The 22343-nt window shown below is 43.4% G+C and overlaps 1 protein-coding gene across 1 annotated transcript in view; it reads right to left on the bottom strand.

The window, feature by feature from the left end:
* Nucleotides 1-20488, bottom strand: part of LOC106577858 (galactose-3-O-sulfotransferase 3-like) — a 35584-nt gene extending 15096 nt beyond the window's left edge. Inside the window, exon 1 of the mRNA XM_014156262.3 lies at nt 20114-20488. The gene's annotated coding sequence lies outside the window, so the exon portion shown is untranslated. The remainder of the gene's footprint in view (nt 1-20113) is intronic.
* Nucleotides 20489-22343: the final 1855 nt, after the last annotated feature.

The following is a 22343-nucleotide window of genomic DNA, read 5'->3' on the forward strand; positions in this document are numbered from 1 at the left end:
ATTTAATTTGGGATGCAACCGTTGTCTTGGGCCACACCCTATTAGCCAGACACACTGAGACAAACTCTGTGGTCCTGAGACGTGTATTGCTGTTTTGCTGCATCTATGAAGGAACAACACTCCCAGAGAGGAGAGAGAGAGAGAAGAGAGAGAAAGAACAAGATGGAGAAAGAGACAGAACGAGAGGGAGAGGGAGAGTAAAAGTAGGTTATATAAAAGCGTTTCAAATGTTCCCAAATATGACATTGCCATTTATAGAAAAATACAATTGAACAACAAACATATAAAGCAATTTGGGAAACAACAATCATCATTTTTTTTTCTCATAATCGTGAATTAGAAAAACGGTCTGTGAGTCTTTTGAATCACCCAAACAGACCATTACTGACTCAGTTTCTATCTGAAATAGAGCCCAAAAACTGATCCTAATTCTCTAAAACACTCAAAAAGATTGCTCCACTTTCGTTGTTTTGGATGGCGGAAGGATAATTCACCCCAAATAAAGCATTTAGGTCTGTCTGTCTGTCTATCTGTGTGTGTGTGTCTGTCTGTGTGTGTCTGTGTGTGTGTGTGTGTGTGTGTGTGTGTGTGTGTTGTGTGTGTGTGTGTGTGGGGGGGGGGGGGTTGGCCTCTGCTTGAACTGACAGGTCAGCTGTTCATTTACATAATACGCATCTCATCACCAAATTAGTTTACGCTTCAGGTCCCTCTTCTCCGAAACACACTTGAACCACTTTCACACACATGCTGCCAAGCACAGTCAGTTACCACGATGCTGTCGCACTACCAAGCACAGTCAGTTACCACGATGCTGTCGCACTGCCAAGCACAGTCAGTTATTACGATGCTGTCGCACTGCCAAGCACAGTCAGTTACCACGATGCTGTCGCACTGCCAAGCACAGTCCGTTACCACGATGCTGTCGCATTGCCAAGCACAGTCAGTTACCACGATGCTGTCGCACTGCCAAGCACAGTCAGTTACCACGATGCTGTCGCACTGCCAAGCAGTCAGTTACCCACGATGCTGTCGCACTGCCAAGCACAGTGAGTTATCACAATGCTGTTGTGCAAACCTGCATCTAATTTAGCGAGATAATTGTAAACAGTATCAAGCTCTTCACATTGCCCTCTCTCTACACACACACACACACACACACACACAGCCTAACCCTGCCTTTAAGCACAACAGCACTTACCAGTGATCGCAGGGCCAAAAGCAGCGCTGTGTGTGTGTGTGTGCGTGTGTGGTTGATACACGTCTGTCGTGGTTGATAGATTGGACCAAAGCCTGGGCAGCTAGAGCTTGGTGTCTCTCAGCCCAGAACACTGTGTTTAGGATGAAAGAGCTTGGTGTCTCTCAGCCCAGAACACTGTGTTTAGGATGAAAGAGCTTGGTTTGTCTCAGCCCAGAACACTGTGTTTAGGATGAAAGAGCTCGGTGTCTCTCAGCCCAGAACACTGTGTTTAGGATGAAAGAGCTTGGTTTGTCTCAGCCCAGAACACTGTGTTTAGGATGAAAGAGCTCGGTGTCTCTCAGCCCAGAACACTGTGTTTAGGATGAAAGAGCTTGGTTTCTCTCAGCCCATAACACTGTTTAGGATGAAAGAGCTTGGTTTCTCTCAGCCCATAACACTGTTTAGGATGAAAGAGCTTGGTTTGTCTCAGCCCAGAACACTGTGTTTAGGATGAAAGAGCTTGGTTTCTCTTAGCCCAGAACACTGTGTTTAGGATGAAAGAGCTTGGTTTGTCTCAGCCCAGAACACTGTGTTTAGGATGAAAGAGCTTGGTTTCTCTTAGCCCAGAACATTGTGTTTAGGATGAAAGAGCTTGGTTTGTCTCAGCCCAGAACACTGTGTTTAGGATGAAAGAGCTTGGTTTCTCTCAGCCCAGAACACTGTGTTTAGGATGAAAGAGCTTGGTTTGTCTCAGCCCAGAACACTGTGTTTAGGATGAAAGAGCTTGGTTTGTCTCAGCCCAGAACACTGTGTTTAGGATGAAAGAGCTTGGTTTGTCTCAGCCCAGAACACTGTGTTTAGGATGAAAGAGCAGCAGCAAGCAAAGCAACGTGAGGTTAGACAGTAAGAACATGAAAGAGGTCGTGGTTTGTTGATTGGCGTGTAGATGTAGAATACAGTGTGTGCGTGCATGTGTGTGTGGGGGGGATTTCAGATGTATTTTATTTGTTTGTTGTATTAATGTAGAGGGAGACAAATAAACACACCATTAACTGGGATGTCGGGGAAAGTAGGATACACACCACACACACACACACACACACACACACACACACACACACACACACACACACACACACAGCGATCGTCATGATTTCTACATAGTGATTAATATTATTGTGACTAAAACTATATATATATATATATACAGTACCAGTCAAAAGTTTGGACACGCCTACTGACTCAAGGGTTTTTCTTTATTTTGAGTATTTTCTACATTGTAAACATTGTAAAAAATGAAATGTCCTCTCACTATCAACTGTGTTTATTTTCAGCAAACTTAACATGTGTAAATATTTGTATGAACATAACAAGATTCAGCAACTGAGACATAAACTGAACATGTTCCACAGACATTTGACTAACAGAAATGGAATAATGTGTCCCTGAACAAAGGGGGGGGGGGGGGGGGGGGGGATCAAAAAGTAACAGTCAGTATCTGGTGTAACCACCAGCTGCATTAAGTACTGCAGTGCATCTCCTCCTCATGGACTGCACCAGATTTGCCAGTTCTTGCTGGAAGATGTTACCCCACTCTTCCACAAAGACACCTGCAAGTTCCCGGACATTTCTGGGGGGAATGCCCTCACCCTCACCCTCCGTTCCAACAGGTCCCAGACGAGATCCGGGCTCTTCGCTGGCCATGGGAGAACACTGACATTTCTGTCTTGCAGGAAGTCACGCACAGAATGAGCAGTATGGCTGGTGGCATTGTCATGCTGCAGGGTCATGTCAGGATGAGCCAGCAGGAAGGGTACCACATGAGGGAGGAGGATGTCTCCCCTGTAACGCACAGCATTGAGATTGCCTGCAATGACAACAAGCTCAGTCCGATGATACTGTGACACACAGGGCCCAGACCATGACCGACCCTCCACCTCCAAATCGATCCCGCTCCAGAGTACAGGCCTCGGTTTAACGCTCATTCCTTCGATGATAAACGCGAATCCAACCATCAACCCTGGTGAGACAAAACCGCGACTGGTCATTGAAGAGCACTTTTTGCCAGTTCTGTCTGGTCCAGCGACGGTGGGTTTGTGCCCATAGGCGACGTAGTTGTCGGTGATGTCTGGTGAGGACCTGCCTTACAACAGGCCTACAAGCCCTTAGTCCAGCCTCTCTCAGCCTATTGCAGACAGTCTGAGCACTGATGGAGGGATTGTGCGTTCCTGGCGTAACTCGGGCAGTTGTTGTTGCCATCCTGTATCTGTCCCCCAGGTGTGATGTTCGGATGTACCGATCCTGTGCAGGTGTTGTTACACGTGTTCTCCCACTGTGAGGACAAGCAGCTGTCCGTCATGTCTCCCTGTAGCGCTGTCTTAGGCATCTCACATTCCGGACATTGTAATTTATTGCCCTGGCCACATCTGCAGTCCTCATGCCTCCTTGCAGCATGCCTAAGGCACATTCACGCAGACGAGCAGGGACCCTGGGCATCTTTCTTTTGGTGTTTTTCAGAGTCAGTAGAAAGGCCTCTTTAGTGTCCTAAGTTTTCATAACTGTGACCTTAATTGCCTACCGTCTGTAAGCCGTTAGTGTCTTAACGACAGTTCCACAGGTGCATGTTCATTAATTGTTTATGGTTCATTGAACAAGCATGGGAAACAGTGTTTAAACCCTTTAAAATGAATACCTGTGAAGTTATTTTGATTTTTACGAATTATCTTTGAAAGACAGGGTCCTGAAAAAGGGTTGTTTCTTTTTTTGCTGAGTTTAGAATAATATTGAAGACATCAAAACTATGAAATAACACATATGGAATCATGTAGCAACCAAAAAAGTGTTAAACAAATCAAAATATATTTGAGATTTGAGATTCTTCAAAGTAGCCACCCTTTGCCTTGATAACAGCTTTGCACACTCTTGGCATTCTCTCAACCAGCTTCATGAATGCATTTCAATTAACAGGTGTGCCTTGTTAAAAGTTAATTTGTGGAATTTCTTTCCATCTTAATGCGTTTGAGCCAATCAGTTGTGTTATGACAAGGTAGGGGTGGTATACAGAAGATAGCCCTATTTGGTAAAAGATTAAGTCCATATTATGGCAAGAACAGCTCAAATAAGCAAAGAGAAATGACAGTCCATCATTACATTAAGACATGATGGTCAGTCAATTCGGAAAACTTAAAATAAAGAAAAACCCCTGAATGAGTAAGTGTATATACACTACCATTCAAAAGTTTGGGGTCACTAAGAAATGTCCTTGTTTTTGAAAGAAAATCACATTTTTTGTCCATTAAAATAACATCAAATTGATCCGGAATACAGTGTAGATATTGTTAATGTTGAAAATTAATATTGTGGCTGTGTCAATGGTGTGCATACTGGGAGCGGAGTCAGGTGCAGGAGAGCAGAGAGTTGTGAACAGGCACACACTTTATTTAGGCAGGAGAAACCAACAGACGGACGCCACTGCGTCGAAACCTCCAGCCAATTGGCAAAAGTGCTAAACGCGCAAACAATCACAATAATTATGTTCAAACAAATAAACATACCTCGGGATAAAACACGGAATAAATGAACACCAGTCTAGCGTGTCAAAATTGACACGTAACACAAAACAATATCACACAAAGACATGAGGGGGAACAGAGGAATAAATACATGTAGTGTGATTGGGGAATGAAAACCAGGTGTGCAGGAAACAAGACAAAACAAATGGATAAATGAAAAATGGAGCGGCGATGGCTAGAAAGCCGGTGACGTCGACCACCGAATGCTGCCCGAACAAGGAAAGGAGCCGACTTCGGCGGAAGTTGTGACAGGCTGGAAACTGCAGGTTTTTTATGGAATATCTACATAGGCGTACAGAGGCCCATTATCAGCAACCATCACTCGTGTTCCAATGGAATGTTGTGTTAGCTAATCTAAGTTATCATTTTAAAAGGCTAATTGATGATTAGAAATCATTAGACTATCTGGAGCATCAGCATTTGTGGGTTCAACTACAGGCTCAAAATGGCCAGAAACAAATCCCTTTCTTCTGAAACTCATCAGTCTATTCTTGTTATGAGAAATGAAGGCTATTCCATGTGAAAAATTGCCAAGAAACTGAAGATCTCGTACAATGCTGTGTACTACTCCCTTCCCAGAACAGCGCAAACTGGCTCTAACCAGAATAGAAAGAGGAGTGGGAGGCCCTGGTGCACAACTGAGCAAGAGGACAAGTACATTAGAGTGTCTAGTTTGAGAAACAGACGCCTCACAAGTCCTCAATTGGCAGCTTCATTAAATAGTGCCCGCAAACCACCAGTCTCAACGTCAACAGTGAAGAGGCGACTCCGGGATGCTGGCCTTCAAGGCAGAGTTCCTCGATCCAGTGTCTGTATTCTTTTTCCCATCTTAATCTTTTATTGGCCAGTCTGAGATATGGATTTTTCTTTGCAACTCTGCCTAGAAGGCCAGCATCCCGGAGTCGTCTCTTCACTGTTGATGTTGAGACTGGTATTTTATATGTATATATACACACAGTGCCTTGTGAAAGTATTCACCCCCCTTGGCCTTTTTATCTATTTTGTTTTCTTACAACCTGGAATTAAAATAGATTATTGTGGGGTTTGTCTCATTTGATTCACATAACATATCTAACATTTTGAAGATGCAAAATATTTTTGGTGAAACAAACAAGAAATAAGACATAAAAAACAGAAAACTTGAGTGTGCATAACTATTCACCCCCCCAAAGTCAATACCTTGTAGAGCCACGTTTTGCAGCAATTACAGCTGCAAGTCTCTTGGGGTATGTCTCTATAAGCTTGGCACATCTAGCCACTGGGATTTTTGCCCATTCTTCAAGGCAAAACTGCTCCAGCTTCTTCAAGTAGGATGGGTTCTACTGGTGTAGAGCAATCTTTAAGTCATACCACAGATTCTCAATTGGATTGAGGTCTGTGTTTTGACTTGGCCCTTCCAGTACATTTAATGTTTTCCCTTAAACCACTCGAGTGTTGCTTTAGCAGTAGGCTTAGGGTCATTGTCCTGCTGGAAGGTGAACCTCCGTCCCAGTCTCAAATCTCTGGCAGACTGAAATAGGTTTCCCTCAAGAATTTCCCTGTATTTAGCCCCATCCATCATTCCTTCAATTCTGACCAGTTTCCCAGTCCCTGCTAATGAAAAACATCCCCACAGCATGATGCTGCCACCGCCATGATTCACTGTGGGGATGGTTTTCTCGGGGTAATGAGAGGTGTTGGGTTTACGCCAGACATAGCGTTTTCCTTGATGGTCAAAAAGCTCAATTTTAGTCTCATCTGACCAGAGTACCTTCTTCCATATGTTTGGGAAGTCTCCCACACGCCTTTTGGCGAAACACCAAACGTGTTTGCTTATTTTTTTCTTTAAGCAAAGGCTTTTTTTTTGGCCACTCTTCCGTAAAGCCCAGCTCTGTGGAGTGTACAGCTTAAAGTGGTCCAATGGACAGATACTCCAATCTCCACTGTGGAGTTTTGCAGCTCCTTCAGGGTTATCTTTGGGTTTTTTTGTTGCCTCTGATTAATGCCCTCCTTGCCTGGTCCGTGAGTCTTGGCAGGTTTGTTATGGTGCCATATTATTTCCATTTTTTTAATAATGGATTTAATGGTGCTCTGTGGGATGTTCAAAGTTTCGTTTTTTTTTCATAACCCAACCCTGATCTGTACTTCTCCACAACTTTGTCCCTGACCTGTTTAGAGAGCTCCTTGGTCTTCATGGTGCCGCTTGCTTGGTGGTGCCCCTTGCTTAGTGGTGTTGCAGACTCTGGGTCCTTTCAGAACAGGTGTGTATATATATACTGAGAGCATGTGACAGATCATGTGACACTAAGATTGCACACAGGTGGACTTTATTTAACTAATTATGTGACTTCTGAATGTATTTGATTGCACCAGATCTTATTTAGGGGTTTCATAGCAAAGGGGGTGAATACATATGCACACACCACTTTTCCGCTTTATATTTTTTAGAATTTTTTGAAACAAGTCATTTTTTTCATTTCACTTCACCAATTTGGATTATGTATGTCCATTTCATGAAATCCAAATAAAAATCCATTTAAATTACAGGTTTTAATTAATGCAACAAAATAGGAAAAATGCCAAGGGGGATGAATACTTTTGCAAGTCATATATATATATATATATATATATATATATATATATATATATATATATACTATTATATGTATATATACTCATACTATTAATATGATGTTTGCTATGGTTGCAACTTTAACATAACTTTTAATGATGTCTAATATGGAAACAGAAAGCTGGATCAATATGTTACCAAAATCACACATTGAAACTACATTTTAATGATTAAATGCCATGTAAAGAAAACTCTGTCCAGTCCAGATGCAATTATTTTCAAAGTAAGCATCTCCCATTTATCATATTGACAGAGACTCCTTATTAAACCACCTCTAAGGATCTAAGAACATAATTGCTTGAATAAGAAACAAATAACACCAGCTGATCCGAAGACACACACAACATACACACACACATGCCACAAAGGTCAGGGGGTAAAGGTCATAGGTCAAACTGATGATGACGATGATGAAGGGGTCATTTCCTTGGTACTTATTTCCTATGAGAGTCACTTATATACAGCTCCACTTGTCTGAACTTATTTCCTCTGTAGGATGTATACCATGTATTGTACTGTAATGCCTCATAGACACGTGAGTGTAGCCTGATCCCAGATCTGTTTGTGCTGTCTTGCGTGACAATGAGTGCCAAGGCTATGGCAAAACAGTAAAAACTGATCTGGGCTCAGGCTAGTGCCTGTGAGTTTGCCAGTGGGGTTGTTTGAATTATTAATTGTGATGTAACAATAAATGTGCTGTTCCCACAAGTTCTCCTAATTCTAAAAATGCCAGAGCAGATGGCACATAGCCTCTGACAGAGATGTGGTGTTCAAGAAGAAGGAAAGGAGAGAGACAGATGGTGATGAAGAGAGGGGGGAGGAAATAAAAAAGAGAGAGGGGGCAGAGAAAGGGAACCGGGAGAGAAACAAATAAAAAGGAGAGAAGGAGAGAGAAGAGAAACGGGGATGTGATGGAGAGAGGGGGGGAAGCGTGAGAGAGGGAGGGCTGCAGGCAGCAGTAAATGTGATATCTCGCTGCTGAGCTCTAAAAGACGGTAATCAGATTCAACATGCCACTCGAGCTTCCTCTAACTCTAGTGGCTCGCCGGGCGCTAAATACTCTGGTCCTCTAACTTCTCTTCTACACCAGCCAGGAGGAGGAGGAGGTGGAGGTCCTCTACCTTCTCCTCTACACCAACCAGGAGGAGGAGGTGGAGGTCCTATAACTTCTCCTCTACACCAGCCAGGAGGAGGGGGTGGAGGTCCTCTAACTTCTCCTCTACACCAACCAGGAGGAGGTGTAGGTCCTCTACCTTCTCCTCTACACCAACCAGGAGGAGGAGGTGGAGGTCCTCTAACTTCTCCTCTACACCAGCCAGGAGGAGGTGGCGGTCCTCTAACTTCTCCTCTACACCAGCCAGGAGGAGGAGGACATGGAGGTCCTCTAACTTCTCCTCTACACCAACCAGGAGGAGGGGGTGGAGGTCCTCTAACTTCTCCTCTACACCACCCAGGAGGAGGAGGAGGTGGAGGTCCTCTAACTTCTCCTCTACACCAACCAGGAGGAGGAGGTAGAGGTCCTCTTTCTCCTCTACACTAACCAGGAGGAGGAGGTGGAGGTCCTCTAACTTCTCCTCTACACTAACCAGGAGGAGGAGGTGGAGGTCCTCTAACTTCTCCTCTACACCAACCAGGAGGAGGTGGAGGTCCTCTAACTTCTCCTCTACACCAACCAGGAGGAGGAGGTGGCGGTCCTCTTTCTCCTCTACACCAACCAGGAGGAGGAGGTGGCGGTCCTCTTTCTCCTCTACACCAACCAGGAGGAGGTGGAGGTCCTCTAACTTCTCCTCTACACCAACCAGGAGGAGGAGGTGGCGGTCCTCTAACTTCTTCTCTACACCAACCAGGAGGAGGAGGTGTAGGAGGAAGGGGTGCAGGTGTTATAGGAAGAGAAGAGAATTCATCTTCTTCACAAAATGAATGCGCAGAATGTATATATTTTTCCCCACAAAACAATGTTACAAACAGCGACGCATAGGTTACAGAGACCCTCCATCCGAGGAGAGACTAATTAATCCTCCAGACACCCTAGGGGAGAGTCGCTCTGCACCACTCTCTCTCTCACACTCACACACTGCTCCGCACCGAGCCAGGTCAGTTGGAAGATAATAATTTATTACGGTAACGGTATTACTGACCCCCGCCAGTCAGTCATGCCCCTCAAGGGGAAAGACCTTTACACCTTTACCTATACACTATTATTTTATTAATGTTTTATCTGTTTTCTTTCATCAGTATTTTCAACTGTACACTGCAGTTTAACCTGTTGTCATCGCAAATTATCTACTCTGTTTGAGCATTGTTTGTTGTGTTGAAAAACTGTTAAAAAATAATGTTTTTGACTTCTGCTGCTAGTAAGGATTTGTTTGAATAAAAAACAAGTTGTTTGAAACATCCTACTGCATTTTATTAAGCAGTGAAAGGTCTAGTTGTCTGTTATGACACCTGTGGATATCCAATGGGGCTTTCCACAGAATTGGTCCTGATACTGGACTCTGTAACTGGGCGGCCAATCCAGTTTGTTCTTGTAGGCCTGTGTCAGCTAGAGTTCTCATTCTCAGCCTGAACCCGACGGTGTCCGACGGCCCGGCCCGGTCTTATGTATGACTGTTATAAAAATATTGTTCTCTCCGTTTTTGACACAAATATCAACCGTACTAGTTGTTCAGGCTCTGATCTTGTCCCATCTTGATTACTTCCTGGTAATAAGGTCAGGTGCAGCAAAGAAAGATCTAGCAAAGCTGCAGCTGGCTCAAAACAGAGCAGCACACCTTGACCTGAACTGCACATACAGAACTAACATCAACAACATGCATGCCAGTCTTTCCTGGTTGAGGGTTGACGAGAGATTAACTTCTTCTCTTCTAGTTTTTATGAGAAATATTACTGTGATGAAAATTCCAGATTGTCTGCATAATGAAATCACATTCAGCTCAGACACCCATGCACAACCCACAAGACATGGCATACCAGGGATCTCTTCACAGTCCCCAAGTCCAAAATGAATTCACGGCAACTCACAGTATTATTCAGAGTACCCGGTGGGTTTCCGGGTTGTCTTACTGGCTTAAGAAAAAAAAAACGGTGTGTGTCTGTACACCTTTTAGCTCTCTCTCAGCCACAGCAGTTGTAGACACACCAGGTCTCCAATATTGGCTGGGCCAGAGAAATTTGATTGAAATGTTTCAATTTTTGATACGAATAGGCTGGAGTGCACTTCGGGAGAATGATGAGCCACAAGACCATGACAGGCAGCGCATCTCAGTACAGAAGAAGACCATATTTTAATGGCATCTGTTATCACTGATACATCCTAACAAAATGCACCCTATGACTGCCCTGCTAATGCGCCTTGCTGGACCTTGTAAACTATCAAAAGTAGACCCATAACTGATCCAAATGTTTTTCTAATCAAACATACATTTAAAACACTGGGCTTTTGAGCGATTATTCAAATAGGAGTTTGGATGAAAATCAAGTTATATATTTATTGCTTCATTATTCAAGGTGTAACGTCTGCGTCCAACGCACACCCTCAAACACGTAGATCTCCTGAACGCAGCTCACTTTCCAGCCCACTTTCCAGCTCACACCCTCAAACACGTAGATCTCCTGAACGCAGCTCACTTTCCAGCCCACTTTCCAGCTCACACTCTCAAATACCTAGATCCCATGAACGCAGCTCACTTTCCAGCCCACTTTCCAACTCACACTCTCAAACACCTAGATCCCCTGAACGCAGCTCACTCTCCAAATCCCAATCACCTGAATTCTAATCACCTGTTCACACACCTGTATGTCATTATCACACACTATTTCATTCAGTTCTTTGCACCCCATCACTGTGAGGTATTGTTTGATTTGTGACACGTCTTTCAGGGTGCTGGGAATTCCCTGTGATTTACTACTCCCATGTATGATAGTTTTGCCTGACTCACTAACGACGCCTTTTGCTTATTCCCTGCATTTCCTGTTCTCTACCTATTACCTGATCTCCTGGACAACGTCACTAGCCTTTCCCTGCCTGTACTGTTGCCCTTTTGGACCCCTGTGTATGACCTTCTGCCTGCCCCTGGACCCAGCTACCTGCCTCCTCCTGTGGTCCTTTACCAATAAACACCTGCTGCGCCCTGCGCTTGAAACCAGCTCTCTGTCTCCCATCGTGTTCATTACACAAGGCTCCATTTGTTATTTCATTTCAAAATATTTAAAGACATGAATGACTCATACTGTGTAATGACATGAATGAATGAATGATTATATAGAAGTAGGAAGAGTTACGTTAAGACATGACGCTTTCTCACAGCTCAATGGCGGATAGATTATTTGAGGCTGCTAGGTGAGTCGAGAAAAATAATAATACATTTGATTTAGGCTACATTATTGCACGCTAAACGTTTCTGAAAAGTGATAGATGAGCAAACAAATAAATTAGCTACCACCTCCACACGCCCAGTGAGAGATCAATGAACCAAATATACAGAAAGAGATTTAGTGAAACGAAATCACATTGACTGATTATCAGACAAGTCACAAGCTTTTGTTAGGGAGTAGAACAGACTACTGTGGAGAAGTACATAACATGCTAGCAAAATGTTCTGTTTATTAATATATGCGCAAACTAGAGTGAAGATGAGCACTCACCTCAATTTAGCTAACATTTTCCCTGCTTAGTTGTTACCAAATATCCAAACAAAAATCGGACATTGATTTATCAAGATGAGCTAGTGTACATGCCTTCAATTGCATTAGTCTCCTTTATTCCAACATTTGCTTCATTAGGTTGATCATAACTAGGTCATATTTCCTCTGCGTTTTTTCTAGGCCCAACGGATGTTTCTTTGTCTCCTCAATCCGCTGCTGCCCGCCTCCACCGCATTGTTCTCAGCACCAGTTAAAAGTTAAAATCAACAAGTTAATATCAATATACTGGTTTGTAGAAATCAGGATTTATTTCGGGTTCGGGCACATTTAATTTCTGTGTTGTTGGACTGAGCAATGGCTTCAGCTCACAGGACTTGGGTCAGACTGGGATCGAAATGTCAGGCCCGATGAGAATTCTAGAGTGAGCCCAGATGGCATATTGCCGCTGGTGCTGTTCAGTTACATCATCATTGTGCGCCGGGCTAAAGCCTGCCGCATGCTTCCCAGTCTAAACAGTTTGCATATATATCATGACAAAATAATACAGTCGAAGTCGGAAGTTTATACACACCTAAGCCAAATACATTTAAACTCAATTTTTCACAATTCCTGACATTTAATCCTATTAAAAATACCTGTCTTAGGTCAGTTATGATCACCATATTTTTTTAAGAACGTGAAATGTCAGAATAATAGTAGAGAGAATGACTTATTTCAGCTTTTATTTCTTTCATCACATTCCCAGTGGGTCAGAAGTTTACATACACTCAATTAGTATTTGGTAGCATTGCCTTTAAAATTGTTTAACTTGGGTCAAACGTTTCATGTAGCCTTCCACAAGCTTCCCACAATAAGTTGGGTGAATTTTGGCCCATTCCTCCTGACAGAGCTGGTGTATCTGAGTCAGGTTTGTAGGCCTCCTTGCTCGCACACGCTTTTTCAGTTCTGCCCACACATTTTCTGTAGGATTGAGGTCAGGGCAAAGTGATGGCCACTCCAATACCTTGACTTTGTTGTCCTTAAGCCATTTTTCCACAACATTGGAAGTATGCTTGGGCTCATTGGCCATTTGGAAGACCCATTTGCAACCAAGCTTTAACTTCCTGACTGATGTCTTGAGATGTTGCTTCAATATATCCACATACTTTTCTCTCTTCATGATGCCATCTATTTTGTTAAGTGCACCTGTCCCTCCTGCAACAAAGCACCCCCACAACATGATGCTGCTAACCCCGTGCTTCACGGTTGGGATGGTGTTCCTCGCTTGCAAGCCTCCCCCTTTTTCTTCCAAACATAATGATGGTCATTATGGCCAAACAGTTCTATTTTTGTTTCATCAGACTAGAGAACATTTCTCCAAAAAGTACGATCGTTGTCCCCATGTGCAGTTGCAAACCATAGTCTGGCTTTTTTATGGCGGTTTTGGAGCAGTGGCATCTTCCTTGCTGAGCGGCCTTTCAGGTTATATCGATATAGGACTCGTTTTACTGAGGATATCGATACTTTTGTACCTGTTTCCTCCAGCATCTTCACAAGGTCCTTTGCTGTTGTTCTGGGATTGATTTGCACTTTTCGCACCAAAGTACGTTCATCTCTAGGAGACAGAACGCGTCTTCTTCCTGAGCGTTATGGCGGCTGTGTGGTCCCATAGTGTCATAGTCATGTTTGTAGGTGGCAGGGAAGTCAGGCGCAGGAGAAACCAACTTGGTTAAACTGGAGTATTTTAATTAACAAAAAAACTAACTCCAAAACCAAAGTACACAAATAACATGGGTAAAAATAACCCGTTACCCACCGATACAAAATACATGTGTACATAACTCACAAACAATCACCGACAAGGATGAGGGAAAACAGAGGGTTAAATACACAACATGTAATGAATGGGATGGGAACCAGGTGTGTAGGAAGACAAGACAAAACCAATGGAAAATGAAAAACTGATCAATGATGGCTAGAAGACCGGTGACGTCGACCGCCGAGCACCACCCGAGCAAGGAGGGGCATCGACTTCGGTAGAAGTCATGACACATAGTGTTTATACTTGCGTACTATTGTTTGTACAGATGAACGTGGTATCTTCAGGCATTTGGAAATTACTCCCAAGGATGAACCAGACTTGTGGAGGTCTACAATTTCTTTTCTGAGGTCTTGACCGATTTCTTTTGATTTTCCCATGATGTCAAGCAAAGAGGAACTGAGTTTGAAGGTAGATCTTGAAATACATCAACAGGTACACCTCCAATTGACTCAAATTATGTAAATTAGCCTATCAGAAGCTTCTATAGCCATGACATCATTTTCTGGAATTTTCCACGCTGTTTAAAGGCACAGTCAACTTAGTGTATGTAAACTTCTGACCCACTGGAATTGGGATACTGTCACGTCCTGATCCTAGTAAGATGTCATTTTCTATAGTAGAGTAGGTCAGGGCGTGACAGGGGGTGTTTTGTGTTTTTCTATATTTTGTATTTCTATGTTTATGTTCTAGGTTTCTATTTCTATGTTGGGTTTTTTTGGGTTGATATCCAATTGGAGGCAGCTGGTCCTCGATGTCTCTGATTGGAGATCATATTTAAGTAGGGGTTTTTCTTCCTGGGTTTTTGTGGGTTAATATATTTTGAGTAGTGTTTGTTTCTCTCTGCGTCACGGTTTGTTGTTTTGTTAATTTCAGTTATTTATGTATTGCAAAGTTTCACGGATTTAATAAAATGTGGAACTACAACCACGCTGCACTTTGGTCTGCTCCTTTTGACAGCCGTGACAGATACAGTGAATTATAAGTGAAATAATCTGTCTGTAAACAATTGTTGGAAAAATTACTTGTGTCATGCACAAAGTAGATGTCCTACCTGACTTGCCAAAACTATAGTTTGTTAACAAGAAATGTGTGGAGTTGTTGAAAAACGAGTTTTAATGGCTCCAACCTAAGTGTCTGTAAACTTCTGACTTCAACTGTATATGTTTTTGTTCATTTTGCTGTTTGAGCACACAACATTTTTTCTTGAGGCAAGTCGAAATTGGGGACCCGAAGTCTACGCCCCTTCGTCAGTGATTGGTCAACAGTAGGGGTGGGAAGTATGGACGGGATTCTTCAATGAAGTGTTTGCTGTCATTCAACGAGAGAGAGGAGAGAGCGCAGCAGCAGAGAGGCCCTACTGTCTGCAGTTACTTCTAGTTTTCATGCACATTTTTTCACTTGACGAGTAATACACCAAACATCTTAGCTAGATGTAAAATTGCATGACTAGGATGTCCTCTGCAAAAAGTCAAAATGAATGGATTTCTTGATTGATATATTTTGATGAAGTGCTATGTTGTTGCTACTGTGGCTCAAGATGTACAAACAACAGTATTGTCGTTTTTTTCTCATTTTTCAAGCGAAGCTCTTTAGTGCGAGTATACGAGCACAGATGTTCGCTTCTCCTAGCCGAGTTCTGCTAGGACCAAACTGAACCTATGTACGTGGAAGCCGTTCGGCAGGGCACGTGTTTGTTTGATGATTTCTCCGTGGCGAAGTGTGTTGTGTTTCCTTCCTCCGAGGGGTAGTCTTTCCTCAGGTTCATTAGAATGATAGTGGTGGAGCTGGAGGGCAACTCTAACAGCCACGCCCACTCTGCCAGTCACAGCTTTGGTTTCACCTACTAATGGTTAAGGTTAGGACTGTGGCATGGGGACGCTGATCCTAGATCTGTACCTATAGGGAAACTTCACCCAGGACCCCAGCCACACCTGTGGTGTAGGCCCCTACCCCAGACCTTCACCATCACAACCACGCCCCAAAGTGCCAACCACATACAGCCAATCAGGACAAAGACATGTTTAGAAGGCACAAAGCAGGATTAAACTTGATCAATAACAATTTTCTGCTTCAAAACGTGTTGCTTTATTCTTGCGTGTTCGAACACGACCTTTGCTTATGAGTTTCAACGTTTTTGGTAACATGTTGGTGGATCAGATTCTATTTGACCTGAAAATCCCTTGAGATCATTCTGCCACAGCTGCTCAAAATAAGGACAAGGAATTGAGGGCAAATAATATCCATATCCACACCTGCTATACAAAGCCAACCACACCCATCCCGTTATTTCACCCCCTACCCCTTGTGTGTATTGTGTGTGTGTTTGTCTGTGTTTATTGTGTGAGTGTTTATGTGCGTGCGTGCGTGCATGTGTCTCGCGCGCCCAGTCCCCAGTCGACATAGAGGTCAGCCAGATACAGGGCTTTTTAAACAGTAATCCCTGACGGTCCGTTTAATCCAGGTCCCCATGGATGGGGATGTTGTACTGTACATCTACAAAGAGATGAAAATGATGTTGTTTTTGCACCACCAAGGGCAGCCCGGGTCCACTGGACACACGCCCAACCTCTGGCTCCCACTCGGCTCTGCAAACCCTGCCCATCTGTTTCTCTAGCTGTTTGGCCACGTTGTCAGACTGACAGTGGGCACTATGCAGAATGCTCGCTTCGCAAGATGGTAACATAGGAGAGGATAACCCATCAATGCGGTCAGGGAAACTCCTGGACCCTAACTGTAGTAGCTAACTCCCCATTACCACATTGATTTTATCTCTCATTTAACACACACACACACACACACTTGTTTGGTCTCCCCACTCTCTCTTACACACACACACACCCCTCTGCGGCTGCTGAGATGCTGCAAGTAAATATTTAATCACCAGGTCTGTAATCAGGCTCACACTCCTTCTAAATGCCAGTGTGCACTGAGGCCACCAGCCACCTCACAACTACACACCATACAACTACACACCACACATCTACACACCACACAACTACATACAACTACACAACTACACACCACACAACCACACACCACACAACTACACACACCCTACAACTACACACAACATACAACTACACACCACACATCTACACACCACACAACTACACACCACACAATTACACACAACATACAACTACACAACTACACACCACACAACTACACACCACACAACTACACACCATACACAACATACAACTACACACAACATACAACTACACAACTACACACCACACAACTACACACCACACAACTACACACCGTACATCTACACACACCATACAATTACACACCACAAAACTGCAGAGAGGGATGAGGTATGAGGAGCTATGCAGCCTGGTCCCAGATCCGTAAGTGCTTTAGCCCAGGGTGTTCTCAAAACTCTCCTCGGGGCCCCCCAGCCGTCCCATGTATTTTAACTTCCACAGCTAGCACACCTGATTCAACTTGTCAACTAATCATCAAGCCCTTGACTTGGTGAATCGTCTGGGGGTCCCAGAGGAGAGGTTTGAAAACCACTGCTTTAGTGTACTCCTCTGACTGTCATTGCTATGTACGGCATGATAACAACAGCCAAAGGAGCTGGCTAAAGCATATACAGATCTGGGATCAGGCTACAGATAGAGCCTACAGAATCTAGACATACATCTGAGTAATATGTCCCTTGACACCAGCGGTCTAAGCCACTGTGTAAAAGGTTATCTGGATCGATGGAGTAAACACACTTTATCATATTAACTTTCCCACTGAGCAGAGAGAGGGAGAGGGGGAGGGGGGGGGGAGAGATGAATAGAGGGGAGAGAGAGAGAGAGAGAGATGTTAACATATGTTTCCCATGCCAATAAAGTCCTTGAATTGAATTGAGAGAGGGAGAAAGGCAGAGAGAGAGAGACAGAGAGAGAGAGAGAGAGAGAGCGAGAGAGAGAGAGAGAGGGGAGGGGGAGAGAGATAGAGAAGAAGAGAGGGGTGAGAGGGTGGGTGAGAGAAAGAGAGATGTAGAGAGAGAGGGACACAGAGAGCTAGAGAGAGCGAGGGAGAAAGAGAGAAAGAGAGGGGAGGGGGAGAGAGATAGAGAAGAAGAGAGGGGTGAGAGGGTGGGTGAGAGAAAGAGAGATGTAGAGAGAGAGGGACACAGAGAGCTAGAGAGAGCGAGGGAGAAAGAGAGAAAGAGAGGGGAGGGGGAGAGAGATAGAGAAGAAGAGAGGGGTGAGAGGGTGGGTGAGAGAAAGAGAGATGTAGAGAGAGAGGGACACAGAGAGCTAGAGAGAGCGAGGGAGAAAGAGAGAAAGAGAGAGAGGAGGTTACAGGGAACAAGAGAAAGGGAGAGAGAGAGAGAGAGAGAGAGAGAGAGGGGGTGAGAGAGAGAGCGAGAGAGAGGGGGGACAGCAAAGAAGAGCGAGAGGGGGAGGGAGGAGAGAGGAGGGGGGTCAGAGAGAGAGAGAGAGAGAGAGACAGAAACGTGAACAGGTAGAGAAAGATGAGATGGGAACAGGGCGAGAGAGAGGAGATGGGAACATGGAGAGAGAGAGGAGATGGGAACAGGAAGAGAGGAGATGGGAACAGGAAGAGAGGAGATGGGAACAGGGAGAGAGAAAGGGGTAGGATGGGAGAGAGAGGGAGAGAGAATTGAATTGAATTGAGAGGGACATGTAGAGAGAGAGAGAGATGGGGAGGGAGAGAGGGGGACAGTAAGAGCAAGAGAAAGAGGGGGAGGGAGAGAGAAAGTGTGTAACTGTGCGTGTGGAAGCGCGCGCACGCGTGTGTGTGTGTGTGGCGGCTGCTATCACTGTTATCCATAAGCCTGAATTGTCACTTCAAGAGCACACATTCATTGTTCTGTATTGTGTTTCCACAGCCGGGAAGACAAAGCCAACACCCTACAACACTGCTTGTGCATGACCTATGATTTTGCATCTTGTTACTATAGCATTTAGAGTGGTGTGTATGTCATACATCTGAATGAGTTAATGAGATACAAGTCTGTATGAATTGGGCTTAGGGGTTAATGCTATACTGTGGTGCAACGGTCTCCATACACTTGATTTGTCCTCAGTTGAATACACTGTGGTGGATCTGCATATGCACGCACACAGAAACGTTCAATTGAAATAAATTGATTGGGGGGGTATGCTACATTACATGGCATATTCCTCACTCGTGTCACATTTTATACCCAGAGCAACTTACAGGAACAATTCTGGTTAAGTGCATTGCTCAAAGGAACTCCGAAATAATTTTTGGCCAATCAGCTCGGGAATTCTAAACAGCAATTTTGTCGCTTACTGGCCCAACGCTCTTAAACGCTACGCTACCTGCCGTCCAAACGACATCGAATCTGACAGTGAATGAATTACATGAGAACATTCAGCACAATCACACTTCTGTTAACCTGACAGCTAATAGCGTGAGAACAAGTAATCTGTGGTAGATTGACTGATCAGATGCCAGGTCCACTGTAAATAAACCCATAGCAAACTAATTCAAATAGGTTGGAAATTACTATAGATTTTTTTTAAAGTTTGCATTTAATCATATGCATTTAAAATATATTTCTTATCTTTGACCTCTTTTATGTTTTATCATATTTTAATAATTCCTCTCTCCATTTCCTCTCTCCATCTCATGTTCTAAAATGATCAACTCCTTTCATGAAAATGAACGTGGGGAGAGTTTTAAACCAATTTAATTTAATATAATGGATAGGCTATAATTATCAATCATACAGTTTTCAGATAGATTATCATGATAGAAAAAGCATCATAATCTATTGACTTGTGAGTTTCCTTGAAGAGATTGCTGGACATCTTCGCAAAGTAGCCTACCGTCCGAGGTCTATAGACCGGACAGGACAAGACCGGGCGAATATGAGCACGGCACTCAGACCCAACTGTCAATATTGGGAATTGGGATAATTCATTTCACACTCAATAATAATGATACCATGAGAACCGGCGAGTGAACAACTGGCGGGTTGAAATGACACATGCACCATGTATCTTGTCAGTGTCACAACAGCCTATGGGAACGTCGTTGCCTGTTCATCATTGTGACTGACAACACCGCAGCACCAAGCATTTAAAGACTTAAAACCAGGGGCAGGGGGTCACCAGTGGCGGTGACGTTGGAAAAACAATGAAACGACACAATAAGGTATTCTGATTTAGACTAGCCTACCGGGGGAAATGCCAGCAGAAATACCCATATACATATCCCCCATCAAAATGGATGAAATAGCGATAAACGCGGTTTAAAATAAAACTGGTGCTCTTACAGATAAACAAAAAGACACATTCTTTATCACCCACCTTTGTCATCTCACGACAGACAGACGCGACTGATAATAGTGCGGTTATTCTCTTTTTACGTTTTTGACCAATGTTACCCCTCTTTCACCCGCACCCCGTGATGAGAGAAGCGAACCTCCAGTCTTCCTTTCCCTGGTTCCTCTTCGTCATCTATTCATTCATGATAGGAACAGGGCTTTAGGACTTCGAAAACGCTGTGAAATCGGTCGTTTTACATTTAATTGCCGCTCTGTCCCGCTGTCGCAGTCGGCAAGTCGCTGCTTGCGCTGCTCTGCCGCTGTCTATCATCAATGCTTTGAGATCCCTCGTGCACGATCGAGACAGTCAGTTCTTTCGAGACCGATTTTCTTCAATAGCCAAACTGAATGCGCGCACGCGCTCTCCGGTCCCCCAGTCGTGGTGGCGGAATGAACTAAACTAGCGCACTCACTCACACACACACGCACACACACGGGGATCCTAGCTAACAATTCTAGGAAGAGAGAACGTTTTTGTAATGTTACCCGTAATATTCCGTTAACGTTTGAGTGTCCAGTGTTTTTGTTTGTTAGGGGAACATTGTATCTGTGTTAGCAAAAACCTTCTGAGAACCTTTTAGCGGGATTTGGTGTTAAAGTTAGGAGAACATTACCTTAATGTCAAACACAACTTAGGGGAGCCTTCCCTGTGGCTCAGTTGGTAAAGCATGGTGTTTGCAACGCCAGGGTTGTGGGTTTGATTCCCACGGGGGGACAGTATGGAAGAAAAAAAAATTGTATGAAATGTATGCATTCACTACTGTAAGTCGCTCTGGATAAGAGCGTCTCCTAAATGACTAAAATGTACATGTAAAATATCTATATAGACACACTGTATATAGACTTTTTCTACTGTATTATTGACTGTATGTTTGTTTATTCCATGTGTAACTCTGTGTTGTTGTCTGTGTCATACTGCTTTGCTTTATTCTTGGCCAGGTCGCAATTGTAAATGAGAACTTGTTCTCAACTAGCCTACCTGGTTAAATAAAGGTGAAATAAAAATAAATAAATAAATGTTTGCCATGCTTTCAGAATATACAACATTAATGTTCTGGATGCGTTTTATGGAACATTCATGTGTCCGGTTTTCTGTGGGCGAGGAGAATATTCCATCAAAGTCCCACCAAACATACACAGAACATGGTTGCCATGTTCTCAGAATATAAGATATTAATGTTCTAGACATGGGAACGTTGCAAGAACATTTATGTTTATCAGTTGTCAGGATGTCGCCTGATGGAACCAAATAAATGTCTCCCCCATAAAAAGTGTTTTAATTACACATCACACCTTGCTACTGTTGCCAAGCCAATCAAGGCCCTGATTGGTGAACCACTGATCCACTCATAGCTCTTTGTCTGTTGGCAAGGTTAGGGATACTCCCACACAGTGCTTTTATCATAAAGTGTTTTTAAGTTACATATTTGACACACTGACATACATGATTACAATGTGCATATTCCTTTATACAGTAGTCATTATTCAACAGTCCTCACCTGGGATTTGAACTCACAGCCTCTTTTGATGAACTTACATCAGCAATTGAAGGGCTTTCAGCATAGTTGTCTAATGTTGGTGAGGCATGTTAACCTGTTTTACTGATACTTCTGAATCACTATGATCAATAAAATGCTTTCTTGAGTGTACTTTTAACCAGAGCTGAGATTTATTTCAAAGTGCATTCACCCTATTGATTACATCCTTACACCTATCAAGTTAAATCACCCTACTATCCCAATCTCACCAAAATATGTTAATGTCATTATTTGTCAACAGTTACATCATACCTCTCTGATCTAATTAAAACGAGTTTCACATTGAAAGATGGGAATCTGTAGGATTTTCCCCTTGACAAAATTTCCACTTTCCATGCAAATTATAAGTATTTATTAATTCTATATACAGTGCATTCGGAAAGTATTCAGACCCCTTGACTTCTTCCACATTTTGTTACGTTACAGCCTTATTCTAAAATGGATAAAATAAAAAATGTCCTCAACAATCTACACACAATAACCCATAATCACAAAGTGAAAACAGGTTTTTCGATTCTTTTGCAAATGTATTAAAACCAAAAAACCAAAATACCTTATTTACATAAGTATTCAGACCATTTGCTATGAGACTCGAAATTGAGCTTAAGTACATCCTGTTTCCATTGATCATCCTTGAGATGTTTCTACAATTTGATTGGAGTCCACCTGCGATAA

The sequence above is a fragment of the Salmo salar genome, chromosome 18 (assembly GCF_965601325.2).
Source record: "Salmo salar chromosome 18, fSalSal1, whole genome shotgun sequence".
In the NCBI taxonomy this organism is placed as follows: domain Eukaryota; kingdom Metazoa; phylum Chordata; class Actinopteri; order Salmoniformes; family Salmonidae; genus Salmo; species Salmo salar.